Genomic DNA, 22,086 nt, shown 5'->3' on the forward strand with positions numbered 1-22,086 from the left:
TGAAAATTTATGGATCTGGTTCATGAAACTTGGACATAAGAGTAATCAAGTATCACTGAACATCCTATGTGAGTTTCAGGTCACATGCCCAAGGTCAAAGGTCATTTAGGGTCAATGACCAAAGTTTTTTATTGTCCTATGAATTGTGTTTTTTTTTGTAAATAACTATTCAATAGTTCTTTTTCAAAGCCAGCACTGCTGTTATATTGAATGATGTAATGCATGTAAGACTGCCAGAGGTGATCCACTTGTTGAAATGTCATCATAACTTAGGAAGCATATGGATATAATTCATAAAACTTAGACATAAGGTAAATCAAGTATTACTAAACATCCTGCCCGAGTTCCAGGTCATATGACCAAGGTCAAAGGTTATAGGGTCAATGAAGTTTGGCCATGTTTGGGGTTTTTGTTGATTCCATCATTACTTTGAAAGTTTATGGATCTGGTTTTTTTTCAACTTGCTCTCTCATTTCTTTACATCATCGTCAATTTTGGTTCTTTCTACACGGTGCGGATAATCTTTGGGTAATACCACACGTCGCATTTCATAAGTTGGGTATGCAAAAAGGGTGGCGGATGAAATTTTTTCCACACGGTGCCATGGATAAATTGTTGCTACATCACAGCATCTTGACCAAATTTATTGAGTAAGATCTCATTTTGAAGCTATACTACATGTATATCAGGAACATAAACTATAGCACATTAAGTTTGAAGTTTAACAGGGGTGGCTGAGCCGATGGATACGGTGAATAATTGAATATTAATTATTGAAACTTAATTAACAACTTAATATAATATGTAAGTCTGACTTCCTACCACATACTGTATTTCTAGGCAGTTTAAAAGCAGGGATTAACTAAATATTATGTAAATTTGACAACTTTGAAAATATGCAGGAATGAAATACATGAGTATGTCAGCTCTGATATGCAACATAATCAATTAGTTACCTGGAGAAATTTGGTTAATTATCTATTTTATCTTAATTTTTAGTACAAATGTTTTGTATCATTGCAACAAACCCATGATGTAGTCGTTTTTCCAAAAATATACAGTGATAGGCATTTTGGGGGCAAAAATGTGAAATTAAATGTTATTGATTAGTGTAATTAATATGCATACAGATCTAAGTATCGATTACTAGATTAAAACTGCAAAATATGAGGGTGATCCAATGTTACATTAACTGTTGACAATATGTGCAGCAGGTCCTTTTTGAGAAAAAACACTTTTAAAAATTCATATTTACATTGACGTCTATGTAATGATCAGCTGTTACCTAGTCATTTTAAGAAAAAATAAAGGTATTTGAGTTGAGACTTAAAACACCTATAAGTATAACACATCATTTTTTTTTGGACGATTTTTTATCCTATTCGCGAAATTGGACCACCATATGACATGTGACCACTTGTGTTTCTGAGGATGATTACATGTAGGTCAAAAGTCATCTAGGGGTCAAAAGATCATACTGCATATTTCATTCCTTTTTTTGGGGGGGGGGAACCAATGTGCAACAAAAAACTGCAAAATAAATTTGTCTTTATTATGTTTTTCTATATTTTAGGGGACCAGTAAATTCTAGGTTTGAACCAGTAATAAAAAAAGAAAAACTGGGATTCTACTTGTGTGACATTGACATGAACAGGTTGAAACAGTAGGAAAAAAGGCTGAGTGTGGAGCCCTGGTATATATGAATTTAAAAATACAAAATAATTTTTAAACAATATGTTGTCAATTTAGTTTGTTTCGTTCAAAAATAACAAAATGCTTTTGCATTGAATTCGAGTTTTGTCCGAGAGCCGACAGCCTCTAGAGTCCATCTCTAATTGATCTTCCAGTCATGTCTGCCATTATCATAAGGGCACTTTCCCCATGGCTCATTACAATGAAAACACTTGTGACTCGTCCTCAGTTTGGCTCAGAGCAGTCATCTCCTGTGCTTTGCTCTCCTTTTATGTGATCATAATCTGTAGTGGAGTCACATTAATGCTAAGGCAGACATTCTATGATTCTTAACTAGCTATTATTGATAGTTCATCTTGAGATGAACATCACAATATTATATTCTGGTTTGGGATCTTGGATGGTTGGATCATTTGCATTTTTTATGCAGGGGACATGTTCTGTTTTCACATGTATATCGCCTGTATACAATGTTGATCAGGACTCGAGAGTGACCTGTTGTTTTGGGAATAACACTACATTCGTAGATAATATCTGTTATGAGCACAGTTCCTTGAAGTGGGCTGTGGCATATTCAGGAAACTACAAGTGATTTTTTTCCCTTAATTTCACACACTAACATATTGCATGAATAATGAATTCTCCAGGTATTGGTAATACTCTCGACGTCATCGTAGATCTGTAGATGGTATCAAAACTTCTCGATAGGCGTATTTCACTTTCAGCAAGCATTATTTCCTGTTATTCCCATACGCTGCTACCCATTTTACGTGTGTCTTCAAACTCGAGCAGCATGCCATTTTAGTTGGCCGAAAAGTTTTTTTTTTACTCCCTTTCTGTTCTCCTTTTCCCTACAGAGACTGGATTGCAGCTGTCACGTGCTCAGGTACAGCAGTAGAGTAAAGAGGAAGGGGACAATTTTCACTCTAGTCGACGCTGATGCTGTGTTGTTGAGGAGCTCATTTATCGCATGCGTGCTGAATACTGCCCTGAACATTTGACGTACACCCACTGTTGGACTAGCTGGATATTTTTTATGCTCTGTCCGAGACTGCTGGATAATAACCAGGCGATTGATACTAGATCCTGGAGGATCATGGGGAGTTAGATCAGGTATGTTTCTTCATTCTCCGTAGTCATGTGGCAAATATAATATTTAGTTCAAAATTGCAAGAGATGTTTAGATAGGTAAAACTATTAAAGCTTGTGTATAGTTTTGGTAAATCCACCAAAATGCACCTATCACTATTCCAATTCATTGCTAGCTAATATGAATGGATATGCCCTATAACAGTTATGATGTGGAGGATATGAAATCAAAATCTGTTTTACAGGATAAATTTTGCGATTTTACATGGAAATTTAACTTGATCGGGTCACCCGATCAAATTAAAATATCTGTGTGTTTTTGTTTTTCAATTAAATCCTATTCCAAATCATGGAATGGGCTGAAACTTTCAAGATATGTTCTTTGTCTGTAACTTTTGGATATTTAATCACTAAATTTATAAGATAAGTGCTTGAATGCCCATTTTTTAAATTTAAAACAAGCATCGCCGAGAGAGGGCGCTATATATCCAAGATTTGAATATTTGAAATTTTCTCAGAGAAGTGCAGTTGGAAAAATATCTAACGGTCTCTACGCTTCAGTAAGACTGTCATATTAGATGATATTCGATTATCAATCACATTATTGACCCTTTACCAAAGCTATACACAGGCTTTAACAACCAAGATTACATCTTGCGACATCGATGCCACCTCGTTTGTCTTGATTTCAAGAAAGTCTTGTCATTTCCTTTGCTACATTTATTTATAGGTATTTACATCATGTAATGTACTACATGTAGGCCTATATTGTTGATGGGAACTTGCCAGTTTTAAGCTGGAGGTTTATGTATGTGTCGAGTAGAAATAGGCAATAGCATACAATTTTCATGCAGATTTTGCTTTTATGCTCCTGGTCGTCCGTGGACTCTTCCTCATGGGATTATTTTTGTTTGGAGAGTTGCAGATTAAAATGCATATTGCTGCATGCATGTACATGTAGTATGTAATCATTGACTATATAAAAGGCATGAGGACCTGCACAGGTGATGCATTTCGTAGTTCATTGGTAGTGTTAGAAGGTGGTTTCAAACCGCCTCGATCACAAGAATCCCCGTTAAATTACGAGAACTTTTTAAGGCTAAAAAATACCCGTTAATTATTCCTGCATTCACACCGCCCCGAAACACATCCTTCGGGATAAGTTCCCGAAGTTACGAGCATGCGCAGTGTGGTCTGATAAGCAGGCAAGGCGGGAGATTCAAAATCACTAGCCCAGCAGCCACCCACGCCGCCGCGCCCAACGACACGCTGGGATAAAAGTTCCCGTAATTTGCTTTCACATCGCCAAAATACCTGCGACCTTGGAAAAATCCCCACGAAAGTTCTCGTAATTTCGCCAAGTACCTACTATTTAGCGGGTATTTTCTTTCGGGGAAATTACGCGTAGTTTGCTTTCACATTACCAAAATACCTGGTATTTTCTGATCGGGGTAAATTTCCCGATCAGAGAATACCTGGAACTGGCGAACTTCGAGGCGGTCTGAAACCGCCTAGAGTTATACTGCAGCTACATGTACAGTCGCACCAACAAAACTGACTGATGATAATGCTATTCAAAATAATGTAATAGCTTTGATTGGTCTACTGTCAGTTTTATGATACTTATATAGGCCTATATTTTTTATGGCTTTCATTTTGTACTTTAGGAGTGAAAAAAAATAGGAGGGAAGAGTAATTCATCTCTGTTCTTGCTCTTTCATTTGTAATTGAATGTGATGGTTGCAGTACCCATAATTCTGGTGCATTTCTTTGTGAACATACTGTAGTCTTGCAGAGGATAAGCAGTAGGAACGTTCATTAATTTTCCAATTGTAATTTTTAAAGTGTCTCTCGTGCATGACTAACTCTATTATTGTTTAATGTTTGCAGCTGTCTTTTGTTATGTCTGATGAATAGGTAGCTTTCTATTCTTTATTTTAAGTTCAACCATGGGTAGTGTTTCACAAAACATTTCTTCTTTGGGCTTCACTTACAAATTTTCTCTCAGCCAGTCAGATGCAAGAATTTCACTAGCCTAGGACAATTTTGTTTCTTGAAAGAAACCCAGACATAAGGATGCCTGCCCTGCTTGTAGTGTATGATATTCATAAGACAAATGATGGTTACAGGCAACTACTAGATGATTCTATATGATTCATAAGTGATGCATTAAATAAATGACTGCAGAGTCACATCCCTTTTTAGTTCGCCCTGCATGACTTAGTTGTAATAACATACTTCAAATTTTGCGACATTCTTGGTTTACCAGGAGGCAAATAGAAGTCTACGTAGCTCTAAGACCATTTCAAGTACTGAAATGACCATGACTGATATTTTTGTAATCTTCAATACATGTGTATTGTGCAGAGCTGGTAATAGAAAAAAAATAATAAATTGTAAGAGATGAATGGAATGTCATCTGGGGGCATTGGCATGTTCAACATCTTGGCTCCATATCACAATACTTTGCAATCAATCACTAAATGGCAATGGCGAATCAAGATCATTGTTGCATGCCCAGTTTGTTTTAAACACCAACCAGGAACCAACTTTTTTTCTTTCATATTCGCAATCAATCGCAAGTCTCTATGTTGTGGGGCCCTGAACTGATTTTGGATTGCTTCCGAATATGTAATTACAGTTAACTCTCAGATAGACTAATGAGAAATTAGACTATATAATTTGACCAATGTTAATTGTCATTATATCATTATGGATCTAGATCTGGAGCAGTCACATTAACTGAACTTATTAACTGAAAAAAAAAAATAAAAATAAAAAAAATAAGCTGAAAAACGATCACACTGAAGATCACTAACACAGATAAGCGCACATGTATGGGACAAGTGTATGTATGTATTATTCTTGCATGGAAAATGACTCGGCATCATACCAGATTTTTGTGCTTGTCTTAGCTAATTTTTCTAACCAATTATACCTACAAAATTTCTTCCAGAATGCTTAAATGGCACATTTTTTTAAAATTCAAATACCTACAAATGTACATGTACTGCACATACACCTGGGCGGTCATTTGATTGGATACTGTATGAACTAATTTTGAAATGGTGACCAGTGACCACAACTAGTTAAAGATAACTTGATATTTGCAATCATAAAATACAGCTGTATGCTGTTTAGTAGGCTTGAGTTGATGATATGAGATATATGACATTTCGGTAACTCGATGTTTTACCTTTAGGGCACATCCTCTTCACTTTATAAAATGAGGAACTAAAGAGTATTGGATTATTCCTGGCCAGTTTCATGTTACAGGATATTTGGAGCAGTCTTAATATCCCTTCCTGTCTTCTTCCATTCATGGCAGGGCATGATCTGAAAAATGAGATACAGTAGTGAGCTTCGTAATAACCTTCTTCCCTGTCTTGATGGTATCAGTAAAGGCCATTGTTTGGGATCATCGGTCAGGCTTGTGCAAGTGAGGTAGCATATTATTTATTGAATTTTAAGACTATTACTGTGACTACACAATTAGGTATATTTTTATATTGATGTAAGTTGACATTACATGACTTCTTACAGTGTATTTGTATGCCTGTATTATTGCATTATCAGTCAGATCAGGATCAAGCTACACTGCATTTGTAATTAGTGTGTAAAACACTTGTATGTGTTTTGGGGAACATTGTATGTACTTAATGTTTGTTTCTCTTGATCATGTTACTCAGTCTTGCATGTGTATGTATGTATAATAGGCCTACATGTACTATCAGTGGTAATGGCAAAAAATGTATGATCTCTAACATTCACATGCATGTTGTGACTCTAGCAGTGCTGAGACGTGGGGTGATTTCAAGTTCGGTGTTGGCCTTGGTGTTGGTGTCAGGGTGACCAGACGTCCCGTATTTCCCGGGATCGTCCCGTTTTTTGCTCCTTTGTCCCGGCGTCCCGACAAACCTTCTCGGGACGCCTATTTGTCCCGTATTTCAGAATAATGAACAAAATATAGTTAATACATTTAAAAGTGACGAATTTTCATCAAAATTACCAACATATGGCGAAGAAGAGGCAACAATTTTATAACATTGACAACTGTAAACTTTTGCAAGTTCTGCGGTAATTTTCTTGCTAATGCAGCCTACTAGCTATTGGCTTGTAGGATCGGAGCAGATTCTCAACGATGAAAACAATCTCACGTACATGATAAAAAGTTTTTCCACCAAAAAAAATCACACAATCGGCGGCAAATGATTTATATTTATATTATGGATTATCAGATTACTGATTTGGTGATGTATATCGGAGGTGCAACTTTTTGAGTTTTCATAAGTAGATCTAGCTGTTTCAGCTTTCGTTTAATTGAGCCGTGTGATCATGATGGGAGAGATGATATGCCTGTGTATGATGCAGCGATGTTTCATCTAATTTTTAAAGTTTGACAATATGTTTCACCTTGAAATTTTATTCATTTCTAAAACATTTAATTTTTTTTATTAAAAAATATATATTAAAAAACAACAATTATTATGATTTTTGTTTGATGATTGGATTTTTTTTTGTTTACTTGGAGTTTGAACTTTGGTCCCCTTTCTTTCTTTCTTTTTTTCTTTATTTAATAATCCTGTATCCTTCCTGATTGCCCTTTTCTTCCATCTACCTTTATTTCCTATCTTTCTTTCCTGATCCTTTCTCTCTCTCTCTCTGTTCATTTTTCTTTCTGTCGTTCATTCTCTAATTTCCTTCTTTTTAAAAATTTTCCTTTTCTTTGCTTCCTTTCCCTTCCTCTCCTTTTTCTTTATGTTATTTCTCAGTCTCCCGTTATTTTCTCTTTTTTCCATTTTAAATCTCATCCATTCTTTCCTCCCATGACCTCTCTTGGATCCTTTTAATTCTTTCATTCTTTATTTTATGTTTTCTTCTAATTCTTTTCCCTTATTTTCCCTTTCTTCCTGTTTTTCTTCTAGTTGTTTCTTTCAAAGAATGAAGGAATCATTTTTCTTTCCTTCATTCTTTCGTTCCTTCCTCATTTTTCTTACTTTTTTCCTTTCTCTCCTTTATTGTTTCTTTCACACATTTATTCATCCTCCCTTCCTTTCACTTTTTTCCTTTCCTTTATTTTTCTTTCACACATTTATTCATCCTCCCTTCCTTTCTTTCTTTCTTTCTATATTCATTCTTAAAGAATGATGGAAACCCCTTTTCTCTTTTATCCTTTCATTTTTCTTTTATTCTAACTTTCTTTTATTTTGTTTTATTTTTTCTTTCAATCATTTACCCCTTCATTTTTTCCTTTCTTTCTTCTCAATTCATTTCTTTTCTTTCGTCCTTTCTTTCTCTCCTTCATTCTTTCGTTCACTCTCCCTTCCAACTCTATACATTTTTTTTCACAAGTCTAATACCTTGGTCACATTTGCTCTACGGCGAGTCGAAAACAGCTGTTTTAAAATTTTTTGTCCACCGACATAATACAGGTGGTTCGAATTACAATTAATAAAACGGCTGTTTTCGACTCTTCGTACGGCCGCCGTAGAGCAAATGTGACCAAGGTATAACACTGTGTAGCCTTCTTTGTTGATCTTTTTTTTTGTTATAAGATCTGGCTAGCTCGTGCAGCGCGCTTTGTCGATTGTCCCGTATTTCATTTTGTAAAATCTGGTCACCCTGGTTGGTGTTGAAATTTTGATTGCTTCCCCTAGCTCCAAAACTTATTCAGAGTTTGTAAAACTGATCCAGGGCTCTGTAACACAAAGGTTTGCGATGAATAGCAAATATGAAAGAAAACTTCTGATTGGTTCCTAGTCAGTATTTTGCGCCAAACGCGCGTGTAACATTGATCTTGATTGGTCAGTTCATTTAGCGATTGATCGCTAATCTTTGTGTTACGGAGTCCAGATCACATTATTGACATCTAAACAACGAGTGAGTGACTTTTCGGGACCATCCTCATTTTATGTTTGGTGTTATAATCGTGTAAAAATTTACCCAACACCAACACCAAAAGGTCAACACTGAACTTGAAATCACCCATTGTTACCTTGGTTATTATACCAAGGTTTTTACCTGACTGCTAAGAAAGCATGAATGCCTGTGAGCAAGCAACCAGGGGACCAATGGCTTAAGGTCCTCTCCGAGGGACCTGGTAATGAGGATAAATGCCTCACCAAAGGGCCCTAGCACACCACTTGGGAATCAAACCTGGGTCACCGGAATCTGAAACCCCCGCTCTACTGACTGAGCTATTGCGTTATACTCAGATGAGATGTGAAATGCAAAGTTATGCATGATGGGTAACCATCCACCTGGGTGGAAAGTGGCAAATACAGTGCAAATGTCTTGTCAATGGACAATGGTATTATGTTATTATTTGACTTATCTTTTAGAAATTAATTTCTAATTCTATGCTAAAGTTCATCTTGGAAGCCACCCATTTACATATGATATTTCCATATGTTTGCTAGTGAAGTAGACCTTCTAAACAAGTGTAAACCCCTATGTAAATAAGCCAGAAAAAAATCTGTTTGTAGGGGGAGGGGTTGCTTTAAATGTTTGAACACATCACATGCCTCAACCAGCAAAGATTACCCTTTTGCATGTTTTTCTGGTTGCATGTGTCCAGCAATATAGTTTTTTGGGCATTCATGTTGCGAGAAAACAATCATAAACTTTATCTAAACTAAAAGCAGCATACAAGCATGTTTTCTGACATTTCAAAGAATCCTACCTACATTTACATGTAGACGTGTACATTAATACTCATGTACTACCAAGGAGTTACCCTGGGGAGGCCAGTCAAATATATTGCTGTACACACGTGTGACAAAAAAACGTATTTAAAGGGATGTTTTTTCAGTTTTGGACGTGGTCCGTGCTTGGACTCATTAAGGGTATCAAAACAACGATTTTCAAGAAAAGGGGTGGTTTTAAAGACTGGTCAATGGTCAATCGCGGGGTCAACATAATTAGGGTATATTTTTTCCCCCAAAGCTATTTTTTCTAAAGACTTGCCAAACGTGTTCAGGGTATGTTTTTTCCCTCGCCAAGCTTTTTTTCATATTTTGGCGACAACTTGTTTAGGGACCAAAATGTGTAAATAAAGCTTGGGAAAAACTTGTTTATTGGGGTTATTTCACACATAGAATAACCCGTTTAGGGGGTGTTTGGAAATTACTTGGTCATGCATGTGTACAGAAATTTATTTGACTGGCCCCGCCCCCCCCCCCCAACTCCCCGGGGAGTTAGGCCCACTCCTTGGTACTACTGTCTCTACTACCCACCCTGAACATTGCAAACAAGCAAAATCAATTCTCTTTCTCGTTTCAATACATTGTGAAGAAAGCTGACATCATCAAGATGTCCCAGATCACCTATAAATCTACATCAACTACATTATGATTGTTTCCTTTTTAACATGATAAGGCACAAGGGTTTTTAGACGATGACACATTGATGACATCCAATCATGTATTTTTACAAGTTCCATGATACACAACTGCAAGTGACCTTGTCATGACCCGAATGCTGGTGGACTTAAAAAGAGTTTATGAATCATCATCAATCAATAATGTGCTGCTCAATGGGAAGGCCATTTCATATCTGCATCTAATTTGCTTGATAAATCATATGTGTGTGTGTCTACCTGGCCTAAGCTACACTGTATATGTATGTATGTGCTCATCTCTCGGTGAGTGTCACTGTTTGTTCTTTATTTTGTGGGTAGGGAATAATCAGCACTTGAATCTGTCTCAGTCTACTGATAGTCTCGAGGATCAGACTTAGATTTCGCTCATTAATCAATGTATGAGCTTCATTACATAGCCAGCATGTTCAGTAGAGCTCCCCTATATTCCTGATGTCTCATCTTTGGAGTTGAGTATGGAGGTAATGCCTACCTACTTGTAGCCTCTCGTCGAGGCCCTGTCGGCTGCTATCCGAGCGAACATGGCAAAGCAAGGAATATAGCGAAGCAGAGCACCACGAGACAGGGGCTCTTGACATCTGAGCCGAAGTTCACCGACCTTCTTTTGTTATTTTATTGTTTTTACCAATATTCCAACCAAAAATCATCCAATGAGAGCGCGGGCTGCTATGATGTTATATTGAATATTCATGAGTTCATCTTGAATGGTGACTTGTGGATTCTTGGCGAAGAGTGATGACGAAATATCAAAGAGCATTGAATATGCCTCTAAAATGCTGAATATTGACCGATTTATGGATCTGCAAGTCGATGAAATTAGATCTGCACTGAAAGGACGAGATGTTTTTGTAAATCTACGCACAGGATATTGAGAAAAAATGTAATTTTTCATGCGATTCCACGATGCGTCGATTATCGATATCCACTGTGCAGTGAAGGAGTACTGGAGTGGAGTTGCTTCCCCTTGACTCGAGTCTGACCAGCAACTGACCAGTATCTCCCGGGAAGTTTCGGGGCGGTGATGGGTCAGTACTACATGTAGTACACGTAGTAGTAGTAGTACCAATACTTGTAACATTTTGCTGGTGATATCCCCCTTTAGTGTCCCGCAATTAAATGAATCCCCTGCAGAATAGTGGACTATGATATTATTCCAAATCCTGGACGAAACAGCTTTGACATTTCATTGGTTTACTAGGTGACCGGTAATATCATGACTCATGTATATTCATTAGGAAGACGTTCCTCATGAATATATAATTCAGCTTAGATGTCAAGAGGCCCTGGCTCGCGCCAGGCCTAATCCGCTCTGCGAAGTAGGGAATCCGTTGCTACGCTCGGGAAGCAGCTGCCAGGGCCTCGACAAGAGGCTAACCTACTTGTAGATCTGCATGTGCAGCATTATTAGCTTATTTTACTAGCTTCTGTGTTAGCTTAATTGCGCAGAGATCTAATGTTGTCAGTTAGAGTAATAACAGGATTGGATTTCAGTTCGGAAGTTTTGCTTCTAAAAAATTGAAATTGGTTCGGACATCGGATCGGCAGATATTCAAAAACAAAAAAATACATTAAATTTTGTGGTTGGCCGGCACGTGGACAAATGCTGCAAGCTACACTGATTGACAGAATTTGTTTTGATCTCCGACAAAAGCGGAGGAAGAAAATGATGATTTGTTTTGATCTTTTAAATAATCGGAGGAAGGAGAAGAAGATAATGATGATGCAGCGTGCGACACTATACCGCCAATCAACAATAGTCCTCTTCTCTACAACATTGTGGTGGTGGCAGAGGCAATCGTAAACTCTTAGAGGTCGCATTACTTCCAGAAATAGATGCACTACAATCTGAAGTTGCTTACGATATTCACCTTCTCTACAACATCATGGTGATGGCGGAGGCAATCGTAAACTCTTAGACGTTGCATTACTTCCGGAAATAGATGCACTACAATCTGAAGTTGCTTACGATATTCACCTTCTCTACAACATCGTGGTGGTGGCAGAGGCAATCGCAAACTCTTTGAGGTCGCATTACTTCCAGAAATAGATGCACTACAATCTGAAGTTGCTTACGATATTCACCTTCTCTACAACATCATGGTGATGGCGGAGGCAATCGTAAACTCTTAGAGGTTGCATTACTTCCGGAAATAGACACACTACAATCTGAAGTTGTTTCTGATGATATTCACCTTCTCTAACACTGTGGTGATGGTGGAGGCAATCGTAAACTCTTTAGAGGTAGCATGACTTACCGAAAAAGACTCGCTGCTATCTGAAGATGTTTAATGTGATATTCACCTACATGTAATCTGACAACATTGTGGTGATTGCGGCGGCAATCGTAAACACTAACTTGTCGCAGCTAGAGATCATTCCTAGAGAATATTGATATCTATTTTGAATCGCTAGCACCTAAATTCAAAATATTTTTTAAACATGATCCAGCGATCAGTTAACCTAAGGTTAAGATTTTGAAATGTCATAACTTAGCAAAATATGGACCTAGTTCCTGAAACTTGGACATAAAGGTAATCAGGTATTACTGAACATCTTGCGTAAGTTTCAAGTCACATGACCGAGGTCAAAGGTCACTTAGGGTCAATGAACTTTGGCCAAGTGGGGGGTATCTGTTGAATTACCATCATTACTTTGAATGTGTATGGATCTGATTCATGAAACTTGGACATTGATCATGTGACCTGAACTCACACAGGATGTTAAATGATACATGTACTTGATTACTATAAGATTGGCTATATGAAAAAAATGAGGGAATATAAGCAACTATTGGGTGCTGATATATATTTGAATCCTTTGTCATCATATATTCTAATATTGTACGATAATTTGAATTGGGACTGTATTGAAGATAACCATCATGTAGGGCATCAACACTAATGCAGCTGTATGGCAGTGCTGAATTTGTGCAATATTTATGTTGAGCGCAGCACCACGCAGCAACTGCATTGGCAATTCTCCATACAGTCGTAATGGATTAGAGTTTCATTCATTGTGTGTATAGTATTAACTCTACTGCTGTCTGTGAAAGAGATTAGGATTAATCCCACCTCAGCTTGGTGATATCACTCCCAGACATGGGTGCTGGCATACTAATATGACCCTTGACCTTGTCATAAGGGACCATGATTCATGTATTCTGCTTCCTGCTATAGCCATCACAACTTGTTGCCAGTGGCCAATATGCTGTCTTTCCGTTGCCAATATATCAAAACATAATACATGTACAGAGGTTATCAACAGTAGCTGTGTTTGCAAACTTTGCCCAAATCGTGTTTATTGTTTAGATTGTATTTTTTCACACCTGGGGATGGGTGAAGGGGGCGTCACCTTGCCTACCTCATAACTTTATGAATATTTGAAACCATAGACATTGGAATGATTATATAATGTTGACTGGTCCTTGAGGGGAACATCAAATATATTGCCCACAAAAGAATCATGTAAAACGAGGGCAATATGGTTCTTTTAAGGGCAATAAGTGAAAGGTCATGTAAGGTCATTGAACTTTGGCCATTTTAGAGGTAGGCCTAATTATTAGATTGCTGTGATAACTTTCAAAGTCTAAAGATATAGTGTATAAAATGTGGATATAAGGGTAATAAAGTATCACTGACAAGCTTAAGGTCATAAATCAGGGTCAAATATCAATGAACGTAGTATTGTATCATTATATGAATGGTGTTTTTTGTGAATACATATGTAATTATTTTATAGTAGTTTTCAGAGTCAGCACTGCTGCTGTATTGAATCGCTTGATGCAGGTGAGACCGCCAGAGGCATTCCACTTGTTTTTTTTTCTTTCGAGAAGATGCTTTTTTTTCTTTCCAGAAGATGCTTTTTTTTCTTTCCAGAAGATGCTTTTTTTTTCTACAGGCCTATTTGCTTCATCATGATTTTTTTACACCATCATTCTTACAACTGCAAAGAATTTTGCTCCTGAAATTTTACAGAAATGAAAATCAGGCCTGATGAAAATCAAAGAAAAAAAATCATAGGCACTGATAGATATTTAATGGGGAAATGTTAACATCTATCAAAAGAAATTGTGCTCTTTGCATTCTTTTATCCCATTCTTTTTTAAATAGAAAAGGCAGGTTCAATCCATTAGTGAATAATTTCTTGTGCTTGTTTCCTTGAGTGATGTCTCTAAAGTGATCTTGTCCTTGGTCCTTGAAAACCCAGAGGTCTTATCACTCTACCCTTGACAGTAATGGCTGTAGTGCTGATTTTAATGATACAAAGTTCACTGTGGGTTATCAGAGCTTCCTCATGCAATACCGGTGAACATTCAATTCAACAGTCATGGTGATGAGAGGACATGGTTTGTGAATTATCTGGATGATACTCAAATTGGCAATGTCACCATCTAGGTAATACAAGAGTTTTATGCTTTCTTGTGGTTTGTGAGAAAATTTATGTAGGTCCTGATATTGCATGTTTATGGGATACATGTAGGTAGCCTAAGGCCTAAGGGTGTGTTCAATGCTGATTTTCAAATTCAAACTGCAACATGAATCATGATTGAAAACTCAATTAGAAAACACAGAACACAAATACAATTAAGTGGTGGACTGTACAGTGCCCCTCAAAAAAAAGTTGTATATGTTGATCGTCTTTAAAAGTTTGTGTAGGCTTCCACTGCGAGAGCAAGTTCAAAGACATTTCGAAACTCAATTGTGTTCAATGTCTCATTCGCAATGCTTAAGGTCGTAAAATTTTCAGCTGATCGCGTTCACAAATGTGTGTTTTTCGACGTTAAATTTTACTCGGAATCATGATTAGAAAGACATTTTTACGACCGTGAATGGAGGACATTGAAAACATCCTTTGTTTCACATTATATCCGCATTTCGTAATCACGTTTCATGTTGCCGTTTGAATTCGGAAACCGACATTGAACACACCCTTAGTATTTTCTTATCAATGCTGATGTTGCTTCTTGTTGCATTTTTGTGTAGACTCTAGAATTGATAGGTAGAAGTGAGACAGAGGAGGTCTATTTCTAAAGAGACAATTTTCAGTATGATTTGAGATTGTAGATATTTAGTGAGTAAATGTGTATGTAGGGAAAGCGATTTGCCGAATCACAGAAAACGGACAGAATTCACGGAATCAGCCTTTTGAAATGGAAAGTGGCTTTTCAAACGGGAAATCACGGATAACATTTTTTTTTCTCAAAATGCACAGAATGCATGTGTGTTGCTGCCCTCTGCATTCAATTATAATATCATATCACAATATTCCTCAAACCTAAAATGGTGGATAGGCAAAAGTTGTCAACTGCTCAAAACAATGTCCAAAACAATGTCCAAAAAGTTCCCAAATCAGTGATAAAATCTCATTTAACCACAAAATATTTTTAATAATGTGTAAGGTAATGATGTATTAATTTTTATGTTTCTTTAAATAGTTTTTGTGCTGGATTGTTATTGATTTAAATCGATTTTAAAGCATTGCTAGTTCAGTGGCAGTTACAAAGTTTGACCAGTGTGAGCATTTTGACATAGCTACTCATTGCATACTGATTTTCTATGTAAATGGAATTGTCACTTTTTTATGTACACAAATCCGTTTTCAGACATGCTGAAACGGAATTTAAGATTTTTTTAAACGGAATAGGCAGTATTTTGAGATGGAAAATCACTATCCCTATACATGTACACCTAAGAAGCAAGTTAATATAGATTGTACCTTTGAAAGCAGAACTGAAGTAAATCGACACTTTGCAGAAGATAAATTCTACAAGATATCTATCTGATGGATGTTGCAATCATAAAGCTGTTTGTAAATTATAAACAAATGTAAATGCTACTGTTGACCCTTTTCTCTGGATCTTTAATCAGAAGCAGTGACAATTTGGGGTAGGCCTACATCCCGGGAGGGCCACTTCCATTCACGAGTGGATACCATGCGCGACCATGGGGTCTCGAAAAGCACCCTAAGCACGTAATTTCCATATTCTGAAAATGCACCCCTTAACAAGTATTGGCGTGTGAAACCCTACCCTTAACAAGTATTGGAAACAAAACGATACTCTTGGCAAATATTCCCTAAAATGAACCCCTTAACCAGTACAGGAATGTTTTATTGTTACGGTTCTTTCGGTCGTCGGCTTTACCTTATTTGATTTAGTACGACCCCACCTTCTACACCTCGCGCAAATCGGACTCTAAACACGTAGTGTTGGGGCAAAAAGGACATCCTTTATAAGACATTTTAATTTTGTCTCATCATCCCCGCAAATTCGACCCTATACACGTAATTTTCCTAGTGAAATAGATACCCTTTTTTCATTATTTTTGCGTTTTTGACACCCTTATCACGTTACGTACGTAACGTGCGCTATCGTGAAAAAGACATCCTTTTTACGTGTTTTTTTGGTCGCGCATGGTATCCACTCGTCAATGTAAGTGGCCCCCCCGTGCCTACATGTGGATATCATTTACCACAAGAAAGGGTCATTCTTGCGCAACGTTGCTTGTACACGTACACTTTAGTTTTAATGAAACATGGCTCCTTGATTCGCCATTCTAGAAAAATTCCAGGCCCAACAAATTAGAACCGGTTTAACTACATGTATGAAAGGATTAAATATTGAAAGAAGATACAGTACAATATATTTCTCCTCACATTCAATATTTGTGTTATTGTGGAATGCCTGTCAATTCTTTAGATGTGATTGCGAGATATAAGATACTTTGCAGATGAAATTTGGGTAAATACATGTGATAAGATTCACATATGTAATTTGACCATGTACAGTGTTAATTCTGTGTCAATCTTAAAATTTCAGGCTGCTAGATTTTCATTCTGGAGACACATGACACATGACTCATCACGAAGAATAGGTGATTGATTCATGTTTCCATCTACAACTTGATGCTTTATCACAGAAAGCCAGACACTGGTATGCCATTTGAGATGCTCAGTGATTCTGAAATGTGCCAATATTATTCAATGCTATGATATTACCCCAATTCATGGAGCTTGGCTTACTCCTAGGTGGAATGAGTAATTTTATGATTTTCTTACAGTGCTGTCAGATCAACCCTATCTAATCATGCCCAAGGGAGACCGATGATTGGCATGTTGATGTATATCTCCTTTAGAAATCTCATAATTTGAGGTGCGAAATGGGCAGTGAGGGAGAAAACCCCCGCTTGGGTTGGCTCGCAGACGTGTCTATCCCACCTTAGACGATCCAGCCGTTGTGGATGGATGATGGTAGCAGGAATCAATACAATCGATGTCATAATTGAAAAATAAAGATGAAAACTTCCTCCTAACTAGAGTCCTCTCTGGGGTGATCCATATCATATACTGCAGCCTGGTTCATGAAGCATCTTGTCAGTGATTTTCACTGGTGAATTCATTCTAAGCCAATCAAATACAAGGATTTCACTAGCTTATAACTGATGACAGTGAAAAACGGCTGATTTTTGTTTCATGAGACGATGCTCCCCTGGAGATTGGTTCAGATGGATCTGGGCGTGACTGGAATTGTGTAGTTGTCTCTTCAGGACTTGGAGTGTGATCAATTCAGAAAATGGGCTGCATCTTGTGTAATGATTAAATAGTCGATCAAATAGTTGAGATTTTGTGCATTCATATTTTGCACCATGACCCTTGTGGAATGTGAATGGCTGTATGATTGAAAGTGAAGAAGCCTGGATTTATGGAACTTATCTAATAATCATTGGAATCGTTACTTGCTTTGCTCTACTTGCATTAACCCCAACGTTTTTTGTACTTGAAAAAAATCTAGAACACTATTGGCTATGTTTTTAAGTTTTTGATGGAATTTCTTGAGAAAGGCAACATCAGTGTGCAACATTGAGTGGTACATGTACACACCACTATCTTTACATGTAAATCTGTTTGTTATTCAGTGCACTGTGATGTCAAAGAACTGAGTAAAACAAGAAAAGCATGGACTGAAAATTGGATTTAAAGGGTAGATGTAGTTTGAAAACATGATTTGAATGAAACATTGGTGGGCGGGGGAATGAAAAAGTGATATATATTTGTAAAGATGATGATGATGATGCTGATAATGACAATGACAACAGTTAACAAGATACATTTTGCTTCTCAGTGTGTTGTAACTGTAGTGGTTTGTCATTTGCTAATTTGGCCATTTTCTAAATATTACAAATTGAAAAATCAAAGCAATTGATTTATTGATTCCACAGAATACATTATTTAGATACTATACAATAGACATGCAAGGGATGTCTCGTTGCTGATGTCATAACAATAGCAATGAGTATGATGGGATATTATACTGATCAAGGACTCATTCTCTTTGAAAACAAATAAGCTTGAACCTTGAGACAATTGTTTACCTCAGAGATCAAAATCCCTTCAAACTATTATGTTCTCTTGATGGGATTGTTTGCTTTTCTTGAAATGAATCACATTGTGTATATTAACCTTCATGATGGTATAGTTTGTCAATGATACTATGGCAAGGGCTATGAGACTTGTAGTTCTAATGGATTCTGTTTTTTCAGGTTTTTATCATTTTTGCCCTTTTTACACAGGATTTTCTTAACCCCGGACTATCGCTAACCCCGTACTATCCTTAACCCCGTACTATTTTTGTTTCCTTTTCACACATGCCAAATTGTTATTGCTAACCCGGATAAGGAATGCTTGCTTTTTACACACGAAACTCGCTAACCCCGGACTAGTGGTTTTTGTCGATCATTCGTAGTACAAGTGCTTCACTCGTACACTTTTTACACACGCTACAATTTCCTTAACCCCGTACTATTGGTGGGGCCAAATTGCCATTTAGCCCCACCTATAGTACGGGGTTAAGCTTAGCCCACTTTCGTTTTACACATGCGATCTTAACCCCGTACTATTGCTCTTAGCACCGCAATTGGTGGGATAACCCTGCTTTTTTGCAGGGCCAAATAATCCCGTACTATAGGTGGGGTTAGCCCACTTTGCAAAAACGCTGTGTAAAACGAAAGTGGGCTAAGCTTAACCCCGTACTATAGGTGGGGCTAAATTGCCATTTAGCCCCACCAATAGTACGGGGTTAAGGAAATTTTAGCCTGTCTAAAAAGGGTATTTGAAAGGATACTGACAAATGCAAGGTTCAAAATGTTGGATGGCAACCAATAAAACTCACATGTACACACTACAGCTATATTACTTAGATCATGCATCCTACTAGAACGATGAAGTGAAGTATGTACTAAGAGCCAGGGTTTCTTGGATTGGAATTATCTGAACTTTGTACCCACTTTTCATTCATCCAGTCTTCAGTGTTTTGATCTACCACACACCTTTGTCTACCAGTAATAATAATATATTGATTAGTTTTTGCCAGCACACATGATTGACTGTTGTTATGCATGCATGTACAGTACATTGATAATATTACTCATACGTTGCCATATTAGGAAGAAATCACAATATCAAGTGCCCTCTTCCTGGTAATATAATTTTCACTCTGTATAGTTTTATTTATATCCCTTACTTAAGATTGTTGTATTGAGAGCGTACACAAGGAGAAAAAGAATAGTTTTACTACGATAAACGTTTGCCGTGTTATAGTTCATTTTCCTTGCTGACGTTACGCATAGTCCAGTTTTTCCCTTGGGAAAAAGTGAACTATACGTTTTTTTTTACCTCGCGAGGTGTGCGGTGCGATGCGAGCAGAGCGCTACTCAGCCAAACGGTACTCTCCGCTGCATGCCACGGGAAACTTTCGGCGAGCTGCACTAACCAGGTGCGCTCGCTGAACAGACGATCCATACTTCAAGACTTATTGTTTTCTCAACTTCTCGACGATTGTTCTATATCAACTTATTAAAAATCGTTTCGCTGTAAAATGGTATGAGTGGAAGGGATATAAAACAAATATACAATGACCCATTCTCGGAACCGGCTAAAACTATTCGCACTCAGGAACATCACATAATACTATTCTCCCTCGGGCCGATGGCCCTTCGATGCGAATAGTTTTAGCCAGATCCTCGAGTGTCATTGCATATTTGTATAATATATATTTTTTTAATTGTGAGGTGTTGCGATATTTTGCCCAGTGGATTAGTCTCCAGACTTTGAAACAGAGGGTCGTGGGTTTGAATCCCAGCCATGGCGTAATTTCCTTCGGCAAGAAATTTATCCACATTGTGCCGTACTCGACCCAGGTGAGGTGAATGGGTACCCTGTAGGATTTATTCCTTGAACGCTTTAGCGCCTATTAATATGGTGGCTTAGCTACAGCCGGGGAAAAAATATGATACCAAGTATCAAAACGCAGTTGAGTATTTGCACATAGTAACTACGCTATATAAATGGACATATTATTATTATCATATATTCTTCATGGGTGAAAAAGATATGATTCGCTGTGTGCTATTTTTCCTGCTTCCATTTATTCTATATTTCATGTACATATTCAACCTGACGATGTAACTTCATGTACAGGAGCTGTCTTTCAACATACATTTTTTTTATTCATAGGATATTTAAAGCTGAATCAACCTCTAGTTTGTTTGACATTATCAGATATTAGTAAGAATTTGTAATTGTATTTTTTGAAGGCAAGTCTATTTTATATAAACTCTGATATTCCTGAAATATTTTCCCATACATGTAAATCATAATCGCTTTCCCCTGTTCTTTAATCGCATATTCCCAAATAAATACTCATACACCAGTATTGATCGATCATTTGTGAAAAAAAAATACTAGGAAGAGTTTGTGGTACCTAGGATTTACATGCATAACCCACATGTTAGTCGTATCCCTGAATATATTTAGTGTCAGCTGGTAATTAAAAACATCCAGGGGCAATGATGTTCAGATATTTTGCGTGGGGGTGTTGAGACCTACAATATTATGTAGAGTAATTGTGACATAGTTTTTTTTCTTCATTGAATTTTAGGGTATTAAAGAGTTACTGAACCAGAATTCTCATTTTTATATCCTTTTTTTCTTTCTCTTCCTTTTAATTTTTATCTTTTTGTCTTTTTTCCACAAGAAAATCGTAGGATGGCACCCCCCATCTTGTGGCACTGCTCCTAAAGACAACTACATGTATTTACCCTCTCTTGAACTATTGAAATAAGACCAATAACTGGTGAAACCCAAGTCATGTAGGACCTGATATCTAAGCCTCATTTCCTTTTCTAGTGTGTCTTTGGCCGTGTATATGCTTCCATTTTTCAGGCCAGAATCAGCGTTTCCATACGTGATTAGTCCAAAACATGGTTGCGTCCATGCTTTCATTTAAATAACATTTCAAAACGCCGATCGTAAACTCACAAAAAGGTGCGTTTTAAAACGTTTCACCAGAATCAGGCTTTCTGGGGAAGTATGAACAAAACCACAATCGTAAAACGTGTTTAAATGACATCATTTGGTACATGCTTCAGGTGAGATGAAAATCCGTGGGCAAATGTCGCATTGCTCCATGGTCGCATGTTACATCCATGTAATAACAACACTCGGAAAAAAAATCGAAAAAAGGCGCGCACAATTTGACCTCGCTTTCCCGCTCAACAAAAATTACTATGCAAAGTCAGCTAGAGATCGCGATTTCGCCTCTGAAAAGTTAAACATAAACAGCTCTCCCAGAACCACGTTTACAATCAGCGTTTTGAATTGATGTTTAAAAACGCTGATTCTGTCCTTGCAATGGAAGCATAAACACACCCTTTAATAGGTGATCATGAATCTGTGATATTAAAACCCCATACCCTCCTTGACACAGAGCTCAGTGTTGCAGTTGTCTAGCTCAAAACGATAGATGGGTCAAGCACAATTCATGGTCATCTAGCTAGTTGCTCTATGTGTAATTTGCACACTGTCCCCCCAATTCCACCCCCTCCACATCAGTAATTAATTTGAAAGATGATACAGGTCATTGTCACATTTCT

The 22,086-nt window shown here is 37.4% G+C and overlaps 1 protein-coding gene across 6 annotated transcripts in view; it reads left to right on the forward strand.

The window, feature by feature from the left end:
• Nucleotides 1–2,553: 2,553 nt before the first annotated feature.
• LOC121418260 (EH domain-binding protein 1-like) overlaps nt 2,554–22,086 on the forward strand; it is a 93,394-nt gene continuing 73,861 nt past the window's right edge. For 4 of the 6 annotated variants that reach the window (XM_041612020.1, XM_041612024.1, XM_041612023.1 and 1 more), the window contains exon 1: nt 2,554–2,805. The gene's annotated coding sequence lies outside the window, so the exon portion shown is untranslated. Of the gene's footprint in view, nt 2,806–6,109; nt 6,226–14,528; nt 14,554–22,086 lie in introns of those variants that run through there. The other 2 variants (XM_041612021.1, XM_041612022.1) reach the window with 2 other exon arrangements.

Source organism: Lytechinus variegatus, chromosome 7 (genome assembly GCF_018143015.1).
Source record: "Lytechinus variegatus isolate NC3 chromosome 7, Lvar_3.0, whole genome shotgun sequence".
Classification (NCBI taxonomy): domain Eukaryota; kingdom Metazoa; phylum Echinodermata; class Echinoidea; order Temnopleuroida; family Toxopneustidae; genus Lytechinus; species Lytechinus variegatus.